Source organism: Arachis hypogaea, chromosome 15 (assembly GCF_003086295.3).
Source record: "Arachis hypogaea cultivar Tifrunner chromosome 15, arahy.Tifrunner.gnm2.J5K5, whole genome shotgun sequence".
Taxonomy (NCBI): domain Eukaryota; kingdom Viridiplantae; phylum Streptophyta; class Magnoliopsida; order Fabales; family Fabaceae; genus Arachis; species Arachis hypogaea.
This window is the reverse complement of record NC_092050.1, coordinates 53,420,102-53,427,696: the sequence shown is the minus strand read 5'-3', so window position 1 is coordinate 53,427,696 and position 7,595 is coordinate 53,420,102. Positions and strand designations below refer to the sequence as shown.

General features: G+C 38.7%; 1 non-coding gene across 1 annotated transcript; it reads left to right on the top strand.

Annotated features, from left to right (window-relative positions):
- Positions 1-418: 418 nt before the first annotated feature.
- Positions 419-525, top strand: LOC112753477 (small nucleolar RNA R71). Its single transcript, XR_003177862.1, has one exon. It is a non-coding gene; the product is annotated as a small nucleolar RNA R71 (small nucleolar RNA).
- The last annotated feature ends 7,070 nt before the right edge of the window (positions 526-7,595 follow it).

The following is a 7,595-nucleotide window of genomic DNA, read 5'->3' as shown; positions in this document are numbered from 1 at the left end:
ACCAGGATTATACGTTTTGGAGTATAGGTCATGGTTCTGCCTAGGTGAATTCCCAATGTAGTTGGCTTGTTCCTGATTACCCTCTGCTTCTTCATTCACTCCTTCATGGGTTACTATTGAAGTGGTGATTGCTGCTACTTGATTCCTCTCCATCTTCTTGGTGAGGTCAGCTAATTGCTTGGTAATCATCTTGTTTTGAGCTAGCAGTGCATCCACATTGTTCAGCTCCATCACTCTTCTAGTATTGCCTCTTTCAGAAGCATAGAAGTAGTCATTCTCTGTTATAGTCTCAATGACATCTATGGCTTCTTCAATGGTCTTCTTCTTGTTCAGAGATCCCCCGGATGAGTGGTCTACTGCCTTCTTTGGTTCATACGAAAGGCCTTCATAGAAGATGTTCAACTGCACCCATTCATTGAACATATCTGGTGGGCATCTTCTTGTCAAGTCTTTAAACCTCTCCCATGCTTCATATAGAGTCTCACCATCCTGCTTCCTGAATGTTTGTACTTCAGCTCTCAACCTGTTGATCTGTTGAGGAGGATAGAATCTTGCCAAGAACTTGTTCACCACATCTTCCCAGGTTTCTAAACTCTCCTTTGGAAAGGATTCCAGCCATTTAGATGCTTTGTCCTTGAGTGAGAAGGGAAACAGAAGTAGTCTATAGGTGTCAGGATGAACACTATTAGACTTCACAGTATCGCATATCCACAGGAAGGTGGTTAGATGTTAATTGGGGTCTTCTTGGACACTTCCTCTGAATGAACAATTGTTCTGAACAAGGGTGATGAGCTGTGGCTTTAGTTCAAAGTTGTTGGCATGTATGGTTGGCCTTTGGATGCTACTTCCATAGTTTCCTGGGTTTGGGTTGATGTAAGAACCCAGAACTCTTCTCTCTTGTCCAGCCTGATGCGCTGGACCTTCTCTGCCATGGTTGTGAGCCTCTTCTTCATGATAGTTCTCCATATTCTCCTCTATGTCTGGTTTAAAGTACTCTTCCTCTTCCTCAGCATGAACTACTCTCTTTCCTCTTGCTTCCCTCCTTAATCTAAGGAAGGTCCTCTCAGGTTCAGAATCAAAGGAAGTTGAAGCACCGCTTCTTCTACCTGTCATACAACCAACAAAGCAAAAGCAAGAGAGATAGATGCAGACAGTAATTTCTACAGAAATGCTGTTAGTGTGAGTGATGTAATATATCAAACAGTTAGTGTGTTAGTGACTGAATTGTAAACAACTAATAAAGGGAAGAAAATAGCTAAACAGAAAGTAAATTACTCAAATGAACTTAAATCAAACAAAATAAAAACAAATGCTCAATCTAGTTATCCACCAATTTAATCATTATTGATACAAAATCAATCCCCAGCATCGGCGCCATAAACTTCATGCACGGAAACTTGTCTCTCAACAAATTTCTTTCAGCAAGTATACCGAATTGTCGTCAAGTAAAAACTCATAGTAGAGTGAGGTCGAATCCCACAGGGATTGATTGGTCAAGCAACTTTAATTGGAAGAACGTTCTAGTTGAGCTAAGCAGAAAGTGAGTTGAGAATTGCAGGAAATTAAATGGCGGGAAAGTAAATAGCAGAAAATAAATGACGGGATGTAAAGTGCAGAATCTTAAATGGGGAAGGGAAGTTTAGCATGAAAGTAAATGGCAATAAGTAAAGATAATGGGTAAGATCAGAAATGGGGAATTCATTGGGCTTAGGAGATGTTGCATTCTCCGGATCAAGTTCATTTTCATCTCTTCCTCAATCAATGCATTCATTAATCTCCTTGGCAATCTTAAGTGATTGAATTCCAATTCCTTGGTAATTCAATCTCTTAAATCAGATCAATAGCCAATTCCTTGGTCTAATTGCTCATGAGAAGAGATGAAGTTTGGTCACTGATTATACCACATGTATTTCCAAATCAAAGTATTGGGAGAATTATATGTCACCATATCCGCCCAAACCCCAATTTGGTCCAACATGAGAAAACATTTCTAGCATGATCTCTTCATCCCTTTTCCAAGGTTCAGAAGAGATCCAAGTATGAATAGCTTTTTTTCCAAGATAACTACTCAATTGGATGAAGATTGAAAGCTTTCTAGTAAAATAAAGAGAAAATAAAGAAGAAGGATTATGAAAGCTATTAATGATCCATCAAATTACAACAGAGCTCCCTAACCCAATGAAAGGGGTTTAGTTGTTCATAGCTCTGGGAATGGAAAGCAAAGATGGAGAGTACATTCTGAAAGTTAAACTAGAAGTGCAGAGAAAGTAAAATACAGAGAGTAATTCTAATAATGCCAAAAGCCCCTTTTCTAGTTCAAAGCTTTCCCTATTTATACTACTCTTCTGATCTTCTAGTTGGCTCTTCAAGTCTTGAATATAGGCCTTTGGATCTTGAGTTGAAGCAGTTATCTTCTTCAGTGGGCTCAGCTTTACTTGCAGAGAAAGTGTGAAGTAGGCAGGGACTTTAGCTTAGGGCGTTAGGGGTGTTAATGTTAAGTGAAAATGTGGGGTTGAGAACGTTAGTGACAATCACCTTTTTCACTAACGTTCCTAACCCAAAGTGGTCCACGTTAACTTCAACGTTAGTGGCACTAACGTGACCACTAACGTTGACCCTTGGCCCTTTGCAAACGTTACTGGGGTTTACTTTTTTCAATAACGTTGAGAGTACCCCTTTCTCCCTACGTTAGAGTTCACGTTAGAATAGTTAACGTGGCCTTTAACGTAGGCTTGCCAAATCTTCGAGAGCGTTAGTGACACTTACCTTTGTCACTAACGCTTCAGAACGCCCGTACTTCCCACGTTAGAGTTCACGTTAACTAAGTTAACGTGACTTCTAACGTGGTATTGATAGCCATCTCCAACGTTAGTGACAAAGGTGAGTGTCACTAACATTGGCTCATCATCCCTCTTCTCCACGTTAGCTTCCGCATTAATGTAATTAACGTGGCAACTAACGTGGCTCATAGTGGCTCAATCCAACGTTAGTGACAAAGTTAAGTGTCAATAACGTTGGTGATTCTTGCTCCCTCTACATTAAAGTCCACGTTAACTAGGTTAACGTGGCTTTTAACGTATCCAATATGGGCTTAGTCCAATGTTAGTGACAAAGGTGAGTGTCACTAAGTTAATGTGGCTCTTAACATGGCCAATTGTCCCTTTTGGAACGTTAGTGGCACTTACTTTTACCACTAACTTTGGAGTTCTACTTCTCTTCTACGTTAGCTTCCACGTTAACATAGTTAACGTGGCAACTAACGTGGGCTATGATGGCTCACAAAGGCGTTATTGGCAATCACTTTTCTCATTAACGTTGTAAGCTAGCCTTCATTCCACGTTAGTGGTCACGTTAGTGGTCACGTTAGCTAGACTAACGTGGCTGCTAACGTGGTTCTTCCTTGCTTTCTTTATCCTAAAATCAAGCAATAAAGTGCATCAAAGCTCTGATCCAAGTTATGAGACATGCATCATTCAATTTGTCTTTTAATTCATGCATAATTCTCATGAAATCATGTAAAATTCACAATGTTTGCTTGAATAAAGATGTAAGTGATTATTTTCCCAAAACTTGCTTATTTCTTAAGAAAATGCGTGAAACTACCTTAAAACCATAAAGAAAAGGTCAGTGAAACTGGCCAAAATGCCCTGGCATCAGGAACAAACATTCATTCAAGCAAGTGAAATTCACCCAGACACTTAGACTAAAACACTTATTTAAAGAAATTAAACAAACATAATTTAGACATAAGTATACTGTTTAGCAGGGGTATCTGTAAACTTCCGATATCGGCAATTCAAAGTACAGGCAATCAAGTGACAATACAACCTTTTGGCATCTTTGTTGTTCATCACCCTTCCTAGCTTGGTTTTCTCTTTCTCCTTGAAGGATGGTGCATAGCTTTCCCGAAGGGTTGATTGTCTTCCTGCAAAACTATTGGAAGTTGCTTATTCCCCAAGCACTTGAGAAATGGTAAGTCTATATGTATACTTGTGATTTTCAAAAATTAAGTTGGTGTGTGAACACCAAACTTAATTCCTTTCTTACCTCTAAATGCAGCAAGGTGAACATACATGTGAAACTGCAAGTGCTTTTATTAAGAAGTTAAACTATGACTGAAAATCTAAAAATTTGTCAAGTAGTTTCTCTGATTGCTTGGAGCTTCTACCCATTTATGATGAAAAATGCAATGTGCTCTTTAAGGAAGCCCATGGTGAAACATCAATCTTAGAGTTGCACATTCATCTCTAAATTTCTTTGGTGTGCAACACCAAACTTAGCTCCTTGCAATGCAGAGAAGTCTTCTTGACTTTTTTATTGACTTGGTATGAAAAGAAAATTACCTTTGGTTGGGTTGCCTCCCAACAAGCGCTCTTTTAACGTCACTAGCTTGATGGTTAGCTCTCTTAGTTGAGTCTGTATTTCAGCTTAGGCCTTTCCTTCATATCGCCCATATAGTACTTGAGTCTTTGTTCATTTACAGTCAATGTTTCCTGTGATTTCTCTTCCATAATTTCTATATGTCCATAAGGAGAAACCTTGGTGACAAGAAAAGGTCCTGACCACCTTGACTTTAGCTTCCTTGGAAATAACTTTAGCTTGGAATTGTAGAGAAGCACTCTCTGTCCTTCTTCAAAGCTTCTTGGTGCCAACTTGAGGTCATGTCTTTCCTTTGCCTTTTCCTTGTAAATTTTAGCATTTACATCGGCTTGGGATCTGAATTCTTCCAATTCTTGCAGTTGCAAAAGCCTCCTTTCACCAGCAGTATTATTATCGAAGTTTAGCAGCTTGATGGCCCAGAATGCTTTGTTTTGAAGCTCCAATGGTAGATGATAAGCCTTCCCAACACCAATTGAAATGGTGACATCCCTATTGGTGTTTTGAGGGCTGTTTTATATGCCCAAAGAGCATCATCCAACTTCTTTGACCAATATTTTCTTGAAGCTTCCACTTTCTTTTCCTGGATTCTTTTTAGTTCTCTGTTGGATATATCTGTCTGTCTACTTGTTTGGGGATGGTAGGGTGTGGTAACCTTGTGCTTTACTCCATACCTCAAGAGGAGACTTTCCAATGGTCTGTTGCAGAAATGGCTTCCTCCATCACTGATAAGGGCTCTAGGTACCCCAAATCTGCTGAAATATTCTTCCTGAGGAAATTCATCACCACCTTATTATCATTTGTTGGAGTTGCAATGGCTTCTAGACATTTTGATACATATTCTACTGCCACTAAGATATATTTATTTGAGTATGAGGTTGGGAACGGTCCCATGAAATCAATCCCCTATACATCAAATAATTCAAGTTCTAAGATGAATTGTTCTGGCATTTCATTTCTTCTGGGTAGATTGATGACAAGTCATCTTATCCTAGTTTCACTAGCCTTTTTCTTTAGTTTTCAATTGAATTATGCACTTTCTTGAGCCATAAACAAGCCAATTGGGTAGATTTTTATATTTCGTTTGATTTAATCAACCATGTATGAATTAATGCAATTTCATGAGGTTTTATGCTATAATTGTCACATATTATGAAAGAATGAATATCTCATGATTTTGAGCATAGCTTTGATGTGTTTGGTTGATTAATGAAAGGTGAAGAAAGCTTGGAGAAAGGTTGAAGCAAGAAGGAATGGCTAGGAGGAAGAGAGGACAAAAAGTTTGAGCAAAAGTTTGCCTCAAACTTTAGCTCAAACTTTTGGATTAATTGAAAATGAACCAGGGAGCAAAAAGCTGGACCAAAAGTTAGCCTCAAACTTTTTGGCTAACTTTTGGGCAGAAAGCTGGAGCAAAAGTTAGCCTCAAACTTTTTGGCTAACTTTTAGGAAAAAAGTTATAGCAAAAGTTAGCCTCAAACTTTTTGGCTAACTTTTGGCATCACAAATCAACACCCTGGAGAGCAAAAGTTTGCGCCAACGTTAGCCCCTAACTTTTTGGCTAACGTTGGCGCATGAAAAACACACCCTGGAGAGCAAAGGTTTGCGCCAACGTTAGCCCCTAACTTTTTGGCTAACGTTGGCGCCATGAGTGTGCAAGGGGAGGCCAACGTTGGAGCAAAAGTTAGACCCCTAACTTTTGCCCCAACGTTGGTATCAGCAAAGAAGGGTGGCTGATGTGAAAAGTTGGAGTAAAAGTTAGCCTCAAACTTTTACTCCAACTTTTACTCAAGCTTTCATGATTCCAACCCGGTTTAATTCGGTTCTTCTCCAAACTCCAAGAGCAATCAACCAAGGCCTCTATCAACTCAATTCCATCAAGAGCAAAGGCCCAATTGAAGGCTTGAAGACCATTTGAAGAAAGTGCATAAATAGCATAGGATTTAAGTTTTTCGGGGAGCTTTTCCTGGGAGTTTTCAGAGAGAGTTTTTGGAGAGTTTTGGTGATTGAGTGAATTTTAAATTTCTAAGTCTTGGGGAAAGAGAATTGAATTCCCTTCCTCTTAGTTTTCTTGTTTTCAATTTCAATTGCAATTGTCTTGGATCTTGGGTGGAGAATTGAAGAACTTCTGTTTCAATCTCACCTTGGGATCTTGTTTAATTTTCTGCTTAATTGAATTTCAGTTTCGGTTAATTGCTTTTCATTTACTTTCTTTGCAATCTACATTTCCTTTGCAATTGTTCTTGTTGGATCTAGGTAGGCATTGAGATCTAGACTTGGTTTTCTAGTCTCTTGGGTCCTGAGATCCGGATTTCCCATTTCCTATTCCCTGTTTACTGTTTTCATGCTCATTTACAATTCTGTTTTTAAGATCCGATTCGATTCAAGACATCCTTTTCTTATCTGTGTTTGCAATTTACTTTTCCTTGTTTAATTTCTGTAAATCCAACTCCCAATTCCCTTTACAATTCAAGCCATTTACATTTCTTGCACTTTAAGATTCTGCAATTTATATTTCTTGCGTTCTAAGTTTCTGCCATTTAATTTCTTGCTCTTTAAGATTCAGCACTTTAAATTCCAGTTCTCTTTAATTTCATGCAATTCACCAATTTCCTTTACTTTCTATGCAATTTAAATTCTGCAAATCACAAATCTCTCAACCAAATCTTGATTCGCTTGACTAAATCAACCACTAAACTAAAATTGCTCAATCCTTCAATCCCTGTAGGATCGACCTTACTCCCGTGAGTTATTATTACTTGATGCGACCCGGTGCACTTGCCGGTTAGATTTGGGTGTTTTGGAGAAATTTGTTTCTCCACAGAATGATCCCATCAAGTTTTTGGCGCCGTTGCTGGGGATTGATTAGATTGACAATGATTAAGTGAGGTGGTAATCTAGATCTAGCATTTTTATTTTCTGTTTCTCTTATTTTCAATTAACCCACTAACTGTTTGAATTTTTGCTTAAGCTAACTTAAACTTCATTCTAGCAGTAGATTGAAGTGTCACTGGTTTGTGTGTTTCTTATGTTCTGCGTGTATGTCAGGTACAAGAAGAACTACACCCACCTTTCATGAACAAGACGAAAGAACTCTCAGGAGGTTAAGAAGAGCTGAAAGAGGGAAAAATATTGTTGGAGAAGAGGAATCAGAAGAAGAATTCCAGGATATGGAGGAACATTCAACCAATCCACCTGGTGGAGCTGACAACAACAATAAC